The sequence below is a fragment of the Triticum aestivum genome, chromosome 2D (genome assembly GCF_018294505.1).
Source record: "Triticum aestivum cultivar Chinese Spring chromosome 2D, IWGSC CS RefSeq v2.1, whole genome shotgun sequence".
Taxonomy (NCBI): Eukaryota; Viridiplantae; Streptophyta; class Magnoliopsida; order Poales; family Poaceae; genus Triticum; species Triticum aestivum.
This window is the reverse complement of record NC_057799.1, coordinates 346,763,860-346,783,544: the sequence shown is the minus strand read 5'-3', so window position 1 is coordinate 346,783,544 and position 19,685 is coordinate 346,763,860.

Genomic DNA, 19,685 nt, shown 5'->3' with positions numbered 1-19,685 from the left:
AATAAATCATACATCAATCAGAGTACACACATAGGTCCGACTACGGAACCAAAATAAAAGAAGACAACCCCAAATGCTAGATCCCTGATCGTCCCAACTGGGCTCCACTACTGATCAACAAGAATAGAAACAACACAACGAACAAGATCTTCATCGAGCTCCCACTTGAGCTCAGTTGCGTCACCTGCACTGGTATCATCGACACCTGCAACTGTTTTGGAAGTATCTGTGAGTCACGAGGACTCAACAATCTCACACCCGCGAGATCAAGACTATTTAAGCTTAAGGGTAGGAAAGGGTAAGGTGGTGAGGTTGCAGCAGCGACTAAGCACATATGGTGGCTAACATACGCAAATAAGAGCGAGAAGAGAAGCAACAGAACGGTCGTCAACTAGTAATGATCAAGAAGTGATCCTGAACTCCTACTTACGTCAAACATAACCCAAAAGCCGTGTTCACTTCCCGGACTCTGCCGAAAAGAGACCATCACGGCTACACACGCGGTTGATGTATTTTAATTAAGTCGGGTGACAAGTTCTCTACAACCGGATATTAACAAATTCCCATCTGCCACATAACCGTGGGCACGGCTTTCGAAAGATAATACCCTGCAGGGGTGTCCCAACTTAGCCCATTATAAGCTCTCACGGTCAACGAAGGATATTCCTTCTCCCAGGAAGACCCGATCAGTCTCGGAATCCCAGTTTACAAGACATTTCGACAATGGTAAAACAAGACCAGCAAAGCCGCCCGATGTGCCGACAAATCCCGATAGGAGCTGCACATATCTCGTTCTCAGGACACACCGGATGAGCAAGACGTCGGGTTGGCATAGACCCTGGTTGCCCAGGGGGCGCCGGACATCGCTCGGTTTGGACCAGCACTCGAAGGAGAACTGGCCCCGGGGTTAAAATAAAGATGACCCTTGAGTCTGCAGAACCCAAGGGAAAAAGGCTTAGGTAGGAAAATGGTAAAACCAAGGTTGGGCCTTGCCGGAGGAGTTTTATTCAATGCGAACTGTCAAGGGGGTCCCATAAATCACCCAACCGCGTAAGGGACGCAAAAATCAAGGAACATAACACCGGTATGACGGAAACTAGGGCGGCAAGAGTGGAACAAAACACCAGGCATAAGGCCGAGCCTTCCACCCTTTACCAAGTATATAGATGCATTAATTAAAATAAGAGATATTGTGATATCCCAACATATCCATAAACCAACATGGAGCAATCTTCATCTTCACCTGCAACTAGCAATGCTATCAGAGGGGCTAAGCAAAAGCGGTAACATAGCCAGACAATGGTTTGCTAGGAAGGTGGGTTAGAGGCTTGACATGGCAATATGGGAGGCATGATATGGCAAGTGGTAGGTGGCGCAGCATAGCAATAGAGCGAACAACCAGCAAGCAAAGATAGAAGTGATTTCGAGGGTATGGTCATCTTGCCTGAAATCCCGCTAGGAAGAAGAACGAGTCCATGAAGAAGACAAACGGACGTAGTCGAACGAATCCTCACAACTCCGGAACGAAACCGAAGGTAACGAGAGAAGCAAACTGGAAAGAAGCAAACAACATAGTAAACAACCACCACATAAACATGGCATGATGCACAATCAAGTATGATGCATGTCCGATTTAATGATTCATGGCGTGGCAAAGTGCAACAAACAACGCTACAAATTAAGTGGAGCTCAATATGCAACGAGTTGCATATTGACAAAACATCACATCAAATATTTAGTTTTCTCCCGTTTATGTACCCAACAATATTAAATGTTGATTAACATGGCAAGAGGTGAAACATAAGTAAACTAACTATTTAGGCAAGTTTAAATGAGGCCGGAACAACAAACAACAATTCCGGAAATCCTCATATGCATATTTTGAATTAGGTACTGTTCTGCCCTAAACACAGTTTTAATGTTGTTAAACAGCAAAATGAAGTGCACCATGTTAAACTAGGCATTTTTCCAAGCAAGTTACATATATAGATTATTTAAATCTGAGTTACGGTTAATTAGTTATGAATTAAATCATTTTAACATGGCATTTAAGCAAATTTAAACAAACATCATTTTTAAACATTTTAAACATGGATGAGAGTGACATATTATTAGACTACACAAATTTCTGAGCATTTTACATGTATAAATTATTTTAATCCGATGCACGGTTGTGAAGTTATTATATGCATGATGTATGAGGGGTTTTCTGCAAATCTGTCGTTCACTGGATAAATAGGCAAATCCGTTCAGGAAAAAAAAACACGGGCCGAAACTGATGCATTTCTGGGCTGAACAGAGAGGAGGGGGCTGGATTTGGCGCTCACCCATGGGCCAGGCCCAGTCGGTGGAGGAGGCCGGAAGGGGGGCGCTGGGCCTGCTAGCTGGTGAAGGGCGATGTGGGGGCCCAGGCATGCTGGCGGCGCGGTCAACGCGGGCGCTGCCCTCGCTCGATGCAGAGGAAGCAGACAGGGGAACTTGGCGCTGGCGTCTCCCGGCGATGGCCGACAGCGAGCGGAGCTTGGCCAGGCGGCGTCCGAGGCGACGAACTGGAGGAGGTGCTCGGGCGGCTGGGCGGCTTGGCGAGGGGAGAGGTCAATGTGGGCGAGGCGCTCGTTCCCCTCGAGGCAGAAGCAGGGCACGACGCGGCAGCGGGGACTTGGCGGTCTCCGGTGGGGCGGCGCGGCGACCTGGAGCCAGGGACGAGGCCGGGGTGCAGGGACCCGCCGGATCTGACGGAGGCAGTGACGAACGGAGCAGGGCCGCGGCGGGAACGGCGGCTTGGCTGCTCTGGGCAGGGCTCAAGTGGCTCCACGGGGAGAGGAGATCCAGGGGCGGCGGAGCTCGACGTGGAGCCTGCGGTGGCTTCCATGGCGCAGGGAGCACCTGTACAGAGAAGAGAGAGGATGGGTGAGAGGCAGAGGAGGCCACGAGAGGGAGGAGGAACAAGGGAGAGAGCGACGGCGCTCATCTGCTGGTTCAGCGGCGGCCGGCGGGGCGCTGAGCTGCTTGCTCAGGGACGAGCACGGGAGGCAGGGAGCTGGGGCGTTGCGGGAACGAGAGGAGAGGTGCTCGGGGGCTCGCCTGGGTGGCGGAGGGCGTCGGCAGGAGGAGCTCTGCTCTGGCGAGGTGGAACTCCAGCGTGGCACGCGAAGACGATGGTGAGACAGAGGACGCGCGGGTGTGGGGAGACTCGCCGGTGGTTTCGATCCAGACGGGAGAGGGACCTGGTGCGCGAGTAGCTGATGTGCTGGTGTAGCTCGCGTAGCAAGGAGGGCAGGCTGCGGGTGGATTGGTGTGATGGGGAAAACGAGGAGGAAGCTCGGGCTGTGGTGGTTGGTAGGATGGGGATCCCGATGAAGATCTTGGAGTGGCGGCGGCCGAATGGGGATGGGACATGGCTCCTATTTTCTAGGGTTGGACCTCGAGTATATATAGCAGGGGATTAGGTTAGGGGCTACCTAGTCCCTCCGATCGAAATCAACGGTCGAGAAAAATAGGCTATGGGCGTCCAAATAACAAAACGGAGATATTTAATAGATGTTAGGAGATGATCTGAATGCAACGGTGATGACTGAGCGGGTCGGGTTCGGGACAGGTTTCGGACAAGCAAGCGAGGGGGTCTAAGAGAGGTGATGAAGGCAAAGGGAGAAACGGCAACGACAAGCGAATGCAAGTTTTAAAACATGACGGCAACGAAGTGCCGATGCAATGCAAATGATGCGATGATGAATGCAACACACAAATAAAACACACGCCGAACACGAAAAACATGGAAGGCTTCTGGAGCGTCGGTCTCGGGGCGTCACAGTTACATTGGTGAATTGGAGCTAGTTCTGTGTCACCCTATGTTATAACTGTTGCATGAGGAATCGCATCCGACATAATTATCCATCATTGATCCAATGCCTACGAGCTTTTCACATATTGTTCTTTGCTTAGTTACTTTTCCGTTGCCACTGTTACAATTACTACAAAACTGCTACTATTACCTTTGCCACCGTTACCGTTACTTCCATACTAATTTGCTACTAAATACTTTGCTGCAGATATTAAGTTTCCAGGTGTGGTTGAATTGACAACTCAACTGCTAATACTTGAGAATATTCTTTGGCTCCCCTTGTGTCGAATCAATAAATTTGGGTTGAATACTCTACCCTCGAAAACTGTTGTGATCCCCTATACTTGTGGGTTATGAGAGCATACTGGACTTAGATTTGGGTGATGCTGAACCACTATCTAATTTTTCGGCTCTAGGGGGTTTCTCTAAGTGGATTTTAAACTCGAATCACTCTGGAGAGGGAGTTGCTCAACAATCTTCTCACAATCAAACGGAGCAGCCAGCGGACAACACCGGTGCGGGGTGGCTATTTATAGCTGCAACCTTCCCTGGTGGGAAATGACCATTTTGCACATGCGGTCCAGCCAATGGCCAACAGACACGTTTACAACGGTTGGATTTCAAGAGCAACGATATCATTACTTGAGGAACAAGTACTGCTAACTCCTCGGTCAGAGACAAATCTCTCGCAGCGAAGAAGATCACAGTCTCTTGCTGGCAAGTATTTGCTCAGAACAAAAAGAGATTTCTGTCGCAACTTCATAGGACTTGGGTTTAGCATCCGAGAATCAAAGCTTCGAATGCTACACCCCTCTTAGTAATACGGTGGTCCCGTGACTCAATAAAGAGAAGAGAAACAACGAAATAAATGCTACATCTTCAATCTTCTCGATCGCAGTCTCTTCATTCGGACGAGCACCGAACCAATTACTTCGCGTCAACAATTTTTGAGGGGTCACTCTTGTCATCATAATCTTCGGTGATAATCTTCACTGCTGCGTAGGGGATTATCTTTGGCGTTTGAATCAAACTCCTCTTGACTTCAGAGACCTGTTACTCTGTGTGCACTAGCAAACACATAAGTCCCATACTGTTTATGTCAACAAACTCCAAAATATAAGGAGGCAAACTATTGCACCAACAATCTCCCCCTTTTTGGACGGTTGTTGACAAAACATATAGTCATCAAAGTGAAGATAGATAAGTGACAAGTGATTCCAACAAGAGTGGATAAGTCTTACTTTGCTCGATGATGAAATAGACTCCCCCTAAATGTATGCAGGGGAGAAGATATGAGATTAATTCTCCTGCAAGTATTGAAGTACACAGAGGAAATTTCAATCATTCGAGATAATAATTCGCACTAATAACATATAATCCATCGAGATTATAGTGCTATCATGCATAACTTTGATAATAATTCCACATGCAAAACAAATGCTTCGAGAGAAAAAGTGCAGCATGAGGGGTTATTAACATTACAGCACAGAAGTTTTTACAACTTAGAGTAGATAGGCTTAAATCAGAAGTTTCAAACTTGCACAAAACCAAACCAAAGAAACACAGAAATAAAATCTATCGAGACTCGATGTAATTCTCCCCCTTTTGTCAACTAGTGTAAAAAAGGTGATGAATAATAGGAGTGCAAAAGCGCAAAACTTGGTTCACTCAGTGGCATCTCCGGAAGAACTGGTCGAGGTGATTTCTTCTTCGGAAGTGACTGGATTGGCTTAGTCTTCAGCAGCAACGGATTTTCCTTCAGGGATAACAACTTGGGGCTGAGAAGATGATGGCATATTGGGGGCAGCCACATGAGGAATACGGGATAGCACATTACATTCGGTGGGTTTCTCAGTCAGTGAGGTGGGCTTCAGATTCTTCAATCAGTTTGCGAAGCTTGAGATGCAAAAGATCAGTGGTTGGCTCACGACCTAGAAGAGGAGGGGTATTCCATTCTTGGAAATCGTTAATAGTGAAGCTTTTATCAATATAAACATAGAGCTCTTAGAGATTGACATTCATGAGTTGTTTCTCGGTGAAGAACTTGTGAAGCAATTTCCACAGCCTCTTCCGGTTCTCATCCGCAATCAGATGCACGATTCTGTTTTGATTGTTGATAGCATTTAGCTCGGAAGCGAGATGTTCTTTTTCGTGTCGATCCTCAGCAATGTGCTACAGCAGCAGTTGTCGCAAACTAACTTTGAGTTGCGATGGAGGTTGAAGCAAAATCTTTCGGTCGCGCTGAGGGAGACGTGGCCCATCGAATTGCATGTGATAATCATGAGGGCTTGACGCAGGCGATTTACCCGAAGAAATATCTTCCATGATTTGCAGGGTATCACGAACAGGAGGGATAAAGCTTTTGTGACTTTCCTTCGCCAGATATTCTGTGCGCATGGCATGATCAATAATTTTCTGGATCCATGGTGCGAAAACTCTGAGGCGGAAGGGATATTGAGTAGAGTCCTTCTGAATATACAGAAACATGTCCTCAACATCGAAGATATACCGCTCAGAGATTGCATAGATAGTATTCCGAAGAACATATGAGATGGACTTATCTGTATTCATCCCGGCCAGAGGGCAAATAGTGTAAGAGAGCATGTGATATAGCGTCTGATTTTTGAACGTTAAATGCTCAGGACGGGGAGGAACAGTGTAGTCACAATTCTTTTCTTGATCCATGGTGCAACGAAAAGTTTCATCTGATATGACATCAATGTTGTGCACCCGAATTTCATTGTCACCATGCTCAAAGTGAGGGAAATGGAAGTGCGAGACAAAGTCTGTTGCAGTGCATTTGATGCGTTTCCCTTCAGTCATCCATTCCATAATCCATTTTGAGTTGTTGGATTCATCACCAGTGATATAGAGAGTAGCATAGAACTGAAGAATAATCTCTCTATTCCAAGGATGCTCGAATCCGAATACCTTGGTCAGGCAGAAGTCATCCAGCAACTGACTGAAGCACCCAATACTTCGCATAGCAGGGATGTTTGGGTATTCATGAGGAAATATCTTTCTGCTCTCATAGAGGACCCGAGAGTAATAGATGGCCCGTTCTTTTGTCCAAAAGCGAGGCGATTCCGAAGTGCGCGGCCCATCATACATACTATCTTGAAAGAATCGCATTCCGATTGAAAGGAGGACCTTTGGCGCCATCTCCTAATGAGAACAAAGGCAGTTCTTCACGAGGGTATGGATATTTGAGTTCGTCCTCAGGTGAGAGAACTTCATCGCCATATATGGAGTTAGTACGGCGAGCAGAAACAGATTTTTGTTCGGAGGTACCAAGATCTTGCATTCTTGGCGCTATGTCGATGGATAACTTCATAGAAGTTGATGGAGCTGGTGGCACAATAGAGAGAGCTACACAGGTAGTAGGCAACAGAGCAGGTTCCTTTACTGTAGGCATTGAAGCCGAATCAAGCACTGGAGGTGGTTGATACGTCCATTTTGCATCATGTTTACCTACGGCTATTTATAATGTTTTTATGCATAATAATGCTTTTCAAAGTAATTCTAATGCCTTTTCTCTCATAATATGCAAGGTACACACAGAGAGGGAGAATTCTAGCAGCTGGAAAATCTGGACCTGAAAAAGCTACATCAGGCTACCTATTCTGCACAACTCGAAATGAGCTGAAACTTCACGGAGATTTTTTATGGAATATATAAGAGATATTGGAGCAAATAACCACCGGAGGGGGCCACCTGGTGAGCACAAGACACCAGGGCGCGCCTGGCCCCCCAGGCGCGCCCTGGTGGGTTGTGCTCAGCCCATTGTTGGAAATATGCCCTAGAGGCAATAATAAAATGGTTATTATTGTATTTCCTTGTTCATGATAATTGTCTATTGTTCATGCTATAATTGTGTTATCCGGAAATCATAATACATGTGTGAATACATAGACCACAACATGTCCCTAGTGAGCCTCTAGTTGACTAGCTCATTGATCAATAGATAGTTACGGTTTCCTGACCATGGACATTGGATGCCGTTGATAACGGGATCACACCATTAGGAGAATGATGTGATGGAGAAGACCCAATCCTGAGCATAGCACAGGATCGTGTAGTTCGTCTGCTAAAGCTTTTCTAATGTCAAGTATCATTTCCTTAGACCAAGAGGTTATGCAATTCCCGGATACCATAGGAATGCTTTGGGTGTGCCAAACGTCACAACGTAACTGGGTGGCTATAAAGGTACACTACAGGTATCTCTGAAAGTGTCTGTTGGGTTGGCACGAATCGAGACTGGGATTTGTCACTCCGTATGACGGAGAGGTATCTCTGGGCCCACTCGGTAATGCATCATCATAATGAGCTCAATGTGACTAAGTAGTTAGTCGCGGGATCATGCATTATGAAACGAGTAAAGTGACTTGCCGATAACGAGATTGAACGAGGTATTGGGATACCGACGATCGAATCTCGGGCAAGTAATGTACTGATTGACAAAGGGAATTGTATATAGGATTGATTGAATCCCCGACATCATGGTTCATCCGATGAGGTCATCGTGGAACATGTGGGAGCCAACATGGGTATCCAGATCCCGCTGTTGGTTATTGGCCAGAGAGCTGTCTCGGTCATGTCTGCATGATTCCCGAACCCGTAGGGTCTACACACTTAAGGTTCGGTGACGCTAGAGTTGTTATGGGAATTAGTGTGCAGTTACCGAATGTTGTTCGGAGTCCCGGATGAGATCCCGGACGTCACGAGGAGTTCCGGAATGGTCCGGAGGTAAAGATTTATATATGGGAAGTCCTATTTTGGCCACCGGAAAATGTTCGAGATTTTTCGGTATTGTACCGGGAAGGTTCTAGAAGGTTCCGGAGCACATGAACATGGGTAGTGGGGGCAAGGCCCCACACCCCTGGTCAAGGCGCACCAAGATCCCCCCTTAGAAGGAATAAGATCATATCCCGAAGGGATAAGATCAAGATCCCTAAAAAAGGGGGATAACAATCGGTGGGGAAGGGAAATGATGGGATTTCTTTCCCCACCTTTGCCAACGCCCCAATGGACTTGGAGGGCAAGAAACCAGCCCCCTCCACCCCTATAAATAGTGGGGAGGCGCATGGGAGGCGCACCCCTTTCGCTGGCGCAGCCCTCTCCCTCCCCAACACCTCCTCCTCCTCCGTAGTGCTTGGCGAAGCCCTGCCGGAGAACTACAAGCTCCACCATGCCATCGTGCTGCCGGAGCTCTCCCTCAACTTCTCCTCTCCCCTTGCTGGATCAAGAATGAGGAGACATCCCCGGGATGTACGTGTGTTGAACGCGGAGGCGCCGTTGTTCGGCGCTTAGATCGGAATCAACCGTGATCTGAATTGCTGTGAGTACAACTCCTTCATCCGCGTTCTTGTAACGCTTCCGCATCGCAATCTTCAAGGGTATGAAGATGCACTCCCCTCTCTCTCGTTGCTAGTCTCTCCATAGATTGATCTTGGTGATGCGTAGAATTTTTTTTAATTTCTACAATGATCCCCAGCAGTGGCATCATGAGCTAGGTCTATGCGTAGTTTCTATGCATGAGTAGAACACAAGTTGTTATGGGCGTCGATTTTGTCAATTTACTTGCCGTTACTAGTCTTATCTTGATTCGGCGGCATCGTGGGATGAAGCGGCCCGGACTGACCTTACACGTACGCTTACGTGAGACAGGTTCCACCGACTGACATGCACTAGTTGCATAAGGTGGCTAGCGGGTGTCTGCCTCTCCCACTTTAGTCGGATCGGATTCGATGAAAAGGGTCCTTATCAAGGGTAAATATAAATCGGCATATCACATTGTGGCTTTTGCGTAGGTAAGAAACGTTCTTGCTAGAAACCCATAGCAGCCACGTAAAACATGTAACAACAATTAGAGGACGTCTAACTTGTTTTTGCAGGGTATGCTATGTGATGTGATATGGCCAAAAGGATGTGATGAATTATATATATGTGATGTATGAGATTGATCATGTTCTTGTAATAGGAATCACGACTTGCATGTCAATGAGTATGACAACCGACAGGAGCCATAGGAGTTGTCTTAATTTATTGTATGACCTACGTGTCATTGAAAACGCCATGTAATTACTTTACTTTATTGCTAACCATTAGCCATAGTAGTAGAAGTAATAGTTGGCGAGACAACTTCATGAAGAAACGATGATGGAGATCATGATTATGGAGATCATGGTGTCATGCCGGTGACGAAGGTGATCATGTCGCGCCTCAAAGATGAAGATCAAAGGCGCGAGATGATATTGGCCATATCATGTCACTCTATGATTTGCATGTGATGTTTGTCAAGTTTACATCTTATTTGCTTAGAACGACAGTAGCATAAATAAGATGATCCCTCATAAAATTTCAAGAAAGTGTTCCCCCTAACTGTGCACCGTTGCGAAAGTTCGTTGTTTCGAAGAACCACGTGATGATCGGGTGTGATAGATTCTAACGTTCGCATACAACGAGTGTAAGCCAAATTTACACATGCAAAACACTTAGGTTGACTTGACGAGCCTAGCATGTACAAACATGGCCTCGGAACACAAGAGACCGAAAGGTCGAACATGAGTCGTATAGTGGATACGATCAACATGAAGATGTTCACCGATGATGACTAATCCGTCTCATGTGATGATCGGACACGGCCTAGTTGACTCGGATCATGTATCACTTAGATGACTAGAGGGATGTCTATCTGAGTGGGAGTTCATTAAATAATTTGATTAGATGAACTTAATTATCATGAACATAGTCAAAAGGTCTTTGCAAATTATGTGGTAGCTCACGCTTTGGTTCTACTGTTTTAGATATGTTCCTAGAGAAAATTTAGTTGAGAGTTGACAGTAGCAATTATGCGGACTGGGTCCATAAACTGAGGATTGTCCTCATTGCTGCGCAGAAGGATTATGTCCTTAATGCACCGCTCAGTGTGCTGAACCTCGAGCGTCGGTTGTGGATGTTGCGAACATCTGACATACACGTTTTGATGACTACATGATAGTTCAGTGCGTAATGCTAAATGGTTTAGAATTCAGGCACCAAAGATGTTTTTGAAACATCGCAGAACATATGAGATGTTCCAAGGACTGAAATTGGGATTTCAGGCTAGTGCCCACGTCAAGAGGTATGAGACCTCTGACAAGTTTCTTAAGCCTGCAAACTAAGGAGAAAAGCTCAATCGTTGAGCATGTGCTCAGATTGTATGAGTAATACAATCGCTTGAATCGAGTGGGAGTTAATCTTCCAGATGAGATAGTGATGGTTCTCCAAAGTCACTGCCACCAAGCTGCTAGAGCTTTGTGATGAACTATAACATATCGGGGATAGATATGATGATCCTTGAGCTATTCGCGACACCGCAAAAGTAGAAATCAAATAGGAGCATCAATTGTTGATGGTTAGTAAAACCACTAGTTTCAAGAAGGGCAAGGGCAAGAAAGGGGTACTTCATGAAACGACAAATCAGTTGCTGCTCTAGTGAAGAAACCCAAGGTTGAACCCAAACCCGAGACTAAGTGCTTCTGAAATAAGGGGAACGGTCACTGAAGCAGAACTACCCTAGATACTTGGTAGATGAGAAGGTTGACAGGGCCGATAGAAGTATATTGGATATACATTATAATGTGTACTTTACTAGTACTCCTAGTAGCACCAGGGTATTAAAATACCGGTTCGGTTGCTAAGTGTTCGTAACTCAAAATAAAAAGCTATGGAATAAACGGAGACTAGCTGAAGGTGAGATGACGATATGTGTTGGAAGTGTTTCCAAGGTTGATGTGATCAAGCATCGCATGCTCCCTCTACCATCGAGATTGGTGTTAAACCTAAATAATTGTTATTTGGTGTTTGCGTTGAGCATAGACATGATTGGATTATGTTTATCGCAATACGGTTATTCATTTAAGGAGAATAATGGTTACTTTGTTTATTTGAATAATACCTTCAATGGTCTTGCACCTAAAATGAATGGTTTATTGAATCTCGATCATAGTGATACACATGTTCATGCCAAAAGATATAAGATAGTAACGATAGTACCACATACTTGTGGCACTGCCATTTGAGTCATATTGGTATAAAACGCATGAAGAAGCTCCATGTTGATGGATCTTTGGACTCACTCATTTTTTTTTGAAAAGTTTGAGACATGTGAACCATGTCTATTGGTTTATACGCATGAAGAAACTCCATGCAGATGGATCGTTTGGACTCACTTGATTTTGAATCACTTGAGACATGCAAATCATACCACATGGGCAAGATGACTGAAAGGCCTCGTTTTCAGTGTGATGAAACAAGAGAGCAACTTGTTGGAAGTAATACATTTGATGTGTGCAATCCCATGAGTGCTGAGGCACGCAGTGAATATCGTTATGCTCTTAGTTCACAGATGATTTGAGTAGATTCTAAGTATATTTACTTGATGAAACACCAGTCTGAATTATTGAAAGGTTCAAGTAATTTCAGAGTGAAGTTGAAGATCGTCGTGACAAGAAGATAAAATGTCTATGATATGATCATAGAGATGAATATCTGAGTTATGTGTTTGGTACACAATTAAGACATTGTGGAAATTGTTCCACAACTAATGCCGCGTGGAACACCATAGTGTGATGGTGTGTCCAAACATCATAGCTGCACCCTATTGGATGTGGTGCAAACCATGATGTCTCTTATCGAATTACCACTATCGTTTATGGGTTAGGCATAAGAGAGAACCGCATTCACTTTAAATAGGGCACCACGTAATTCCGTTGAGATGACACCATATGAACTATGGTTTAGAGAAACCTAAGCTGTCATTTTTTAAAAGTTTGGGGCTGCGACGCTTATGTGAAAAGGGTTTAGCCTGATAAGCTCGAACCCAAAGTGGATAAATGCATCTTCATAGGACACTGAAAACAGTTGGGTATACCTCCTATTTCGGATCCAGAAGCAAAAGTGATTGTTTCTAGAAACGGGTCCTTCCTCGAGGAAAAGTTTCTCTCGAAAGAATTGGGTGGGAGGATGGCGGAGACTTGATGAGGTTATTGAACCGTCACTTCAACCAGTGTGTAGCAGGGCACAGGAAGTTATTCCTGTAGCGCCTACACCAATTGAAGTGGAAGCTGATGATAGTGATCATGAAACTTCGGATCAAGTCACTACCAAACCTTGTAGATCGACAAGGATGCGTACTATTTCAGAGTGGTACGTAATCCTGTCTTGGAGGTCATGTTGCTAGACAACAATGAACCTACGAGCTATGGAGAAGCGATGGTGGGCCCGGATTCCGACAAATGGCTCGAGGCCATAAAATCTGAGAGGATCCTTGTGTGAAAACAAAGTGTAGACTTTGGAAGAACTACTTGATGGTCGTAAGGCTATTGGGTACAGATGGACTTTAAAAGGAAGATGGACAATGATGGTAAGTATCACCATTAAGAAAGCTCGACTTGTCGTTAAGATGTTTTCCGACAAGTTCAAGGAGTTGACTACGGTGAGACTTTCTCACTCGTAGCGATGCTAAGAGTCTGTTGGAATTGTATTAGCAGTTACTGCATTATTTATCAAATCTTGCACATAGGATGTCAAAACATTGTTTCCTCGACAATTTTCTTGAGGAAAGGTTGTATGTGATACAACCAGAAGGTTTTTGTCAATCCTAAAAGATGCTAACAAGTATGCAAAGCTCCAGCAATCCTTCTAAGGACTGGAGTAAGCATCTCGGAGTTGGAATATACGCTTTGATGAGATGATCAAAGATTTTGGGTTTATACAAAGTTTATGAGAAACTTGTATTTCCAAAGAAGTGAGTGGGAGCACTATATAATTTCTGATGAGTATATGTTGTTGACATATTGTTGATCAGAAATGATGTAGAATTTCTGGAAAGCATATAGGGTTATTTGAAAAGTGTTTTTCAATGGAAAACCTGGATTAAGCTACTTGAACATTGAGCATCAAGATCTATAAGGATAGATCAAAAACGCTTAATAGTACTTTCAAATGAATACATACTGTGAGAAGATTTTGAAGGAGTTCAAATAGATCAGCAAAGAAGGAGTTCTTGGCTGTGTTATAAGGTGTGAGCATTGAGTGAGACTCAAGATCTAACCACGGTAGAAGAGAGAGAAAGGACGAAGGTCGTCCCCTATACTTTAGACGTAGGCTCTACAGTATGCTATGCTGTGTACCGCACCTGAAGTGTGCCTTGCCATGAGTCAATCAAGGGGTACAAGAGTGATCCAGGAATGGATCACATGACAGTGGTCAAACTTATCCTTAGTAACTAGTGGACTAAGGAATTTTCTTGATTATGGAGGTGGTAAAAGAGTTCGTCGTAAAGGGTTACGTCGATGCAAACTTTGACACTAATCCGGATGATTCTGAGTAGTAAACTGGATTCGTATAGTAGAGCAGTTATTTGGAATAGCTCCAAGTAGCGCACGGTAGCTGCATCTACAAGATGACATAGAGATTTGTAAAGCACACACGGATCTGAAAGGTTCAGACCCGTTGACTAATAACCTCTCTCACAAGCGAGATATGATCAAACCCTATGGGTGTTGGATTCATTACAATCACATAGTGATGTGAACTAGATTATTGACGTAGTGCAAGTGGGAGACTGTTGGAAATATGCAGGCAATAATAAAATGGTTATTATTGTATTTCCTTGTTCATGATAATTGTCTATTGTTCATGCTATAATTGTGTTATCCGGAAATCATAATACATGTGTGAATACATAGACCACAACATGTCCCTAGTGAGCCTCTAGTTGACTAGCTCGTTGATCAATAGATGGTTACGGTTTCCTGACCATGGACATTGGATGTCGTTGATAACGGGATCACATAATTAGGAGAATGATGTGATGGACAAGACCCAATCCTGAGCATAGCACAAGATCGTGTAGTTCGTCTGCTAAAGCTTTTCTAATGTCAAGTATCATTTCCTTAAACCATGAGATTGTGCAACTCCCGGATACCGTAGGAATGCTTTGGGTGTGCCAAATGTCACAACACAACTGGGTGGCTATAAAGGTACACTACAGGTATCTCTGAAAGTGTCTGTAGGGTTGGCACGAATCGAGACTGGGATTTGTCACTCCGTATGACGGAGAGGTATCTCTGGGCCCACTCGGTAATGCATCATCATAATGAGCTCAATGTGACTAAGTAGTTAGTCGCGGGATCATGCATTACGGAACGAATAAAGTGACTTGCCGGTAATGAGATTGAACGAGGTATTGGGATACCGACGATCGAATCACGGGCAATTAACGTACCGATTGACAAAGGGAATTGTATATAGGATTGATTGAATCCCCGACATCGTGGTTCATCCGATGAGATCATCGTGGAACATGTGGGAGCCAACATGGGTATCCAGATCCCGCTATTGGTTATTGGCCAGAGAGCTGCCTCGGTCATGTCTGCATGATTCCCGAACCCGTAGGGTCTACACACTTAAGGTTCGGTGACGCTAGAGTTGTTATGGGAATTAGTGTGCAGTTACCGAATGTCGTTCGGAGTCCCGGATGGGATCCCGGACGTCACGAGTAGTTCCGGAATGGACCGGAGGTAAAGATCTATATATGGGAAGTCTATTTTGGCCACCGGAAAATGTTCGGGATTTTTCGGTATTGTACCGGGAAGGTTCTAGAAGGTTCCGGAGTGGGGCCCACCTGCATGGGGAGGCCCACATGAACGTGGGTAGTGGGGGCAAGGCCCCACACCCCTGGTCAATGCGCACCAAGATCCCCCCTTAGAAGGAATAAGATCATATCCCGAAGGGATAAGATCAAGATCCCTAAAAAAGGGGGATTCCAATCGGTGGGGAAGGGAAATGATGGGATTTCTTTCCCCACCTTTGCCAACGCCCCAATGGACTTGGAGGGTAAGAAACCAGCCCCCTCCACCCCTATATATAGTGGGGAGGCGCATGGCAGCCGCACCCCTTCCCCTGGCGCAGCCCTCTCCCTCCCCAACACCTCCTCCTCCTCCGTAGTGCTTGGCGAAGCCATGCCGGAGAACTGGAAGCTCCACCACCACGCCGTCGTGCTGCCGGAGCTCTCCCTCAACTTCTCTTCTCCCCTTGCTGGATCAAGAAGGAGGAGATGTCCCCAGGCTGTACGTGTGTTGAACGCGGAGGCGCCGTTGTTCGGCGCTTAGATCGGAACCAACCGCGATCTGAATCGCTGCGAGTACGACTCCTTCATCCGCGTTCTTGTAACGCTTCCGCATCGCGATCTTCAATGGTATGAAGATGCACTCCCCTCTCTCTCGTTGCTAGTCTCTCCATAGATTGATGTTGGTGATGCATAGAAATTTTTTAATTTCTGCAAGGATCCCCAGCACCCAGCCCACCTCCGGTGCCCATCTTCTGGTATATAAGTCATTTTGACCTAGAAAATATAAGGAGAGGACTTTCGGGACGGAGCGCCGCCGTATCGAGGCGGAACTTGGGCATGAGCACTTTTTCCCTCCGGCGGAGCGATTCCGCCGGGGGAACTTCCCTCCCGGAGGGGGAAATCATCGTCATCATCATCACCAACAACCCTCCCATCTTGGGGAGGGAAATCTCCATCAACATCTTCAACAACACCATCTCCTCTCAAACCCTAGTTCATCTCTTGTGTTCAATCTGGGTACCGGAACTATAGATTGGTGCTTGTGGGTGACTAGTAGTGTTGATTACATCTTGTAGTTGATTACTATATGGTTTATTTGGTGGAAGATTATATGTTCAGATCCAATATGCTATTTATGTTGGGGAACATAGTATTTCAAAAAAAATCCTACGATCACGCAAGATCTATCTAGGATATGCATAGCAAGGAGACGGGAGAGTGTGTCCACGTACCCTCATAGACCGAAAGCGGAAGCATTTAGTAACGGGGTTGATGTAGTCGAACGTCTTCGCGATCCAACCGATCCAAGTACCGAATGTACGGCACCTCCGCGATCTGCACACGTTCAGCTTGGTGACGTCCCTCGAACTCTTGATCCAGTTGAGGCCAAGGGAGTGTTTCATCAGCACGACGCCGTGGTGACGGTGATGATGAAGTTACCGGCGCAGGGCTTCGCCTAAGCACTACGACAATATGACCGAGGTGTGAAACTGTGGAGGGGGCACCGCACACGGCTAAGAGAAACTTTGGTGTGCCTTTGGGGTGCCCCCTCCCCTGTATATAAAGGAGGGAGGGAGGAGGAGGCCGGCCAAGGGTGGCGCGCCCAAGGGGGGGGGAGTCCTACTCCAAGTAGGAATCGCCCCCCCTTTCCTATTCCTACAAGGAGAAGGGGAAAGAGGAGGAGGAGAGAAAGGAAAGGGGGGCCGCCCCCAACCCCTAGTCCAATTCGGTTTGGGCTTGGGGGGCGCGCGCCTCCACCTGGCTACTGCCTCCTCTCTTCCACTAGGGCCCATGAAGGCCCATGAACCCCCAGGGGGTTCCGGTAACCCCCCGGTACTCCGGAATACCCGATACACTTCGGAACCATTCCGGTGTCCGAATATAGCCTTCCAATATATCAATCTTTATGTCTTGACCATTTTGAGACTCCTCGTCATGTCCTTGATCTCATCCGGGACTCCAAACAACCTTCGATACATCAAATCATATAAACTCATAATACGAATCGTCATCGAACGTTAAGCGTGCGGACCCTACGGGTTCGAGAACTATGTAGACATGACCGAGACACACCTCCGGTCGATAACCAATAGCGGAACCTAGATGCTCATATTGGCTCCTACATATTCTATGAAGATCTTTATCGGTCAAACCGCATAACAACATACGTTGTTCCCTTTGTCATCGGTATGTTACTTGCCCGAGATTCGATCGTCGGTATTACCATACCTAGTTCAATCTCGTTACCGGCAAGTCTCTTTACTCATTCCATAATGCATCATCCCACAACTAACTCATTAGTCACATTGCTTGCAAGGCTTATAGTGATGTGCATTTCCAAGAGGGCCCAGAGATACCTCTCCGACAATCGGAGTGACAAATCCTAATCTCGATCTATGCCAACTCAACAAACACCTTCGGAGACACCTGTAGAGCATCTTTATAATCACCTATATACGTTGTGACATTTGATAGCACACTAAGTGTTCCTCCGGTATTCAGGAGTTGCATGTATAAGTCCTGAAGAAAGCAATAGCAATAAACTAAGTGATCATAGTGCTAAGCTAACGGATGGGGCTTGTCCATCACATCATTCTCTAATGATGTGATACCATTCATCAAATGACAACACATGTCTATGGCTAGGAAACTTAACCATCTTTGATTAACGAGCTAGTCTAGTATAGGCATACTAGGGACACTCTTGTTTGTCTATGTATTCACACATGTACTAAGTTTCCGGTTAATACAATTCTAGCATGAATAATAAACATTTATCATGATACAAGGAAATATAAATAAAAACTTTATTATTGCCTCTAGGGCATATTTCCTTCAATTTAATACCCCTCTGATCTTGAGCATGATTATAATTTGTGAGTAGTTACTTTTGTTCTTGAGGTCACGGGAGAAATCTTGTTGCAAGTAATCATGTGAACTTGATACGTGTTCGATATTTTGATAGTGTGTATGTTGTGATTCCCTTAGTGGTGTCATGTGAATGTCGACTACATGACACTTCACCATATTTGGGCCTAAGGGAATGCATTGTGGAGTAGTTATTAGATGATGGGTTGCGAGAGTGATAGAAGCTTAAACCCTAGTTTATGCGCTATTCCGTAAGGGACTGATTGGATCCAAAAGTTTAATGCTATGGTTAGAATTTATTCTTAATACTTTTCTCGTAGTTGAAGATGCTTGCGAGGGGGTTAATCATAAGTAGGAGGTTTGTTCAAGTAAGAACAACACCTAAGCACCGGTCCACCCACATATCAAATTATCAAAGTAGCGAACACGAATCGAATCAACATGATGAAAGTGACTAGATGAAATTCCCATGTACCCTCAAGAACGCTTTGCTTATTATAAGAGTCCATTTTGGCATGTCCTTTGCCTCAAAAGGATTGGGCTACCTTGCTGCACTTTTGTTACTACTATCATTACTTGCTCGTTACAAATTATCTTGCTATCAAACTACTCTGTTACTTACAATTTCAGCACTTGCAGACATTACCTTGCTGAAAACCACTTGTCATTTCCTCCTGCTCCTCGTTGGGTTCGACACTCTTACTTATCAAAAAGGCTACAATTGATCTGATATACTTGTGGGTCATCAAGGCTCTTTTCTGGCGCCGTTGCCGGGGAGTGAAGCACTCTTGGTAAGTGGAATTTGGTAAGGAAAAATTATTACTACGTGCTGAAATCTATTGTCACTTGTTACTATGGAAAACAATCCTTTGAGGGGTTTGTTCGGGGTATCTTCACCTCGACTGGAACCACAATTAGCTACCCCTCAACCTACTGCACCTTCTGAAAATGTTGAATATGAAATTCCTTCGGGTATGATAGAACAACTGCTAGCTAATCCTTATGTAGGAGATGGAACCGAACATCCTGATATGCACTTGATATATGTGAAAGAAATTTGTGGATTGTTTAAGCTTGTAGTCTTACCCGGAGATGAAGTTAAGAAGAAGGTTTTCCCTTTATCTTTGAAGGGAAAGCATTGGCATGGTATAGGCTATGCGATGATATTGGATCTTGGAATTGGTATCGATTGAAATTGGAGTTTCACCAAAAAAATTATCCTATGCATCTAGTTCATCGTGATCGGAATTACATATAAATTTTTTGGCCTCGTGAAGGAGAAAGTATTGCTCTAGCTTGGGGAGGCTTAAGTCAATGTTATATTCATGCCCCAATCATGAGCTCTCAAGAGAAATTATT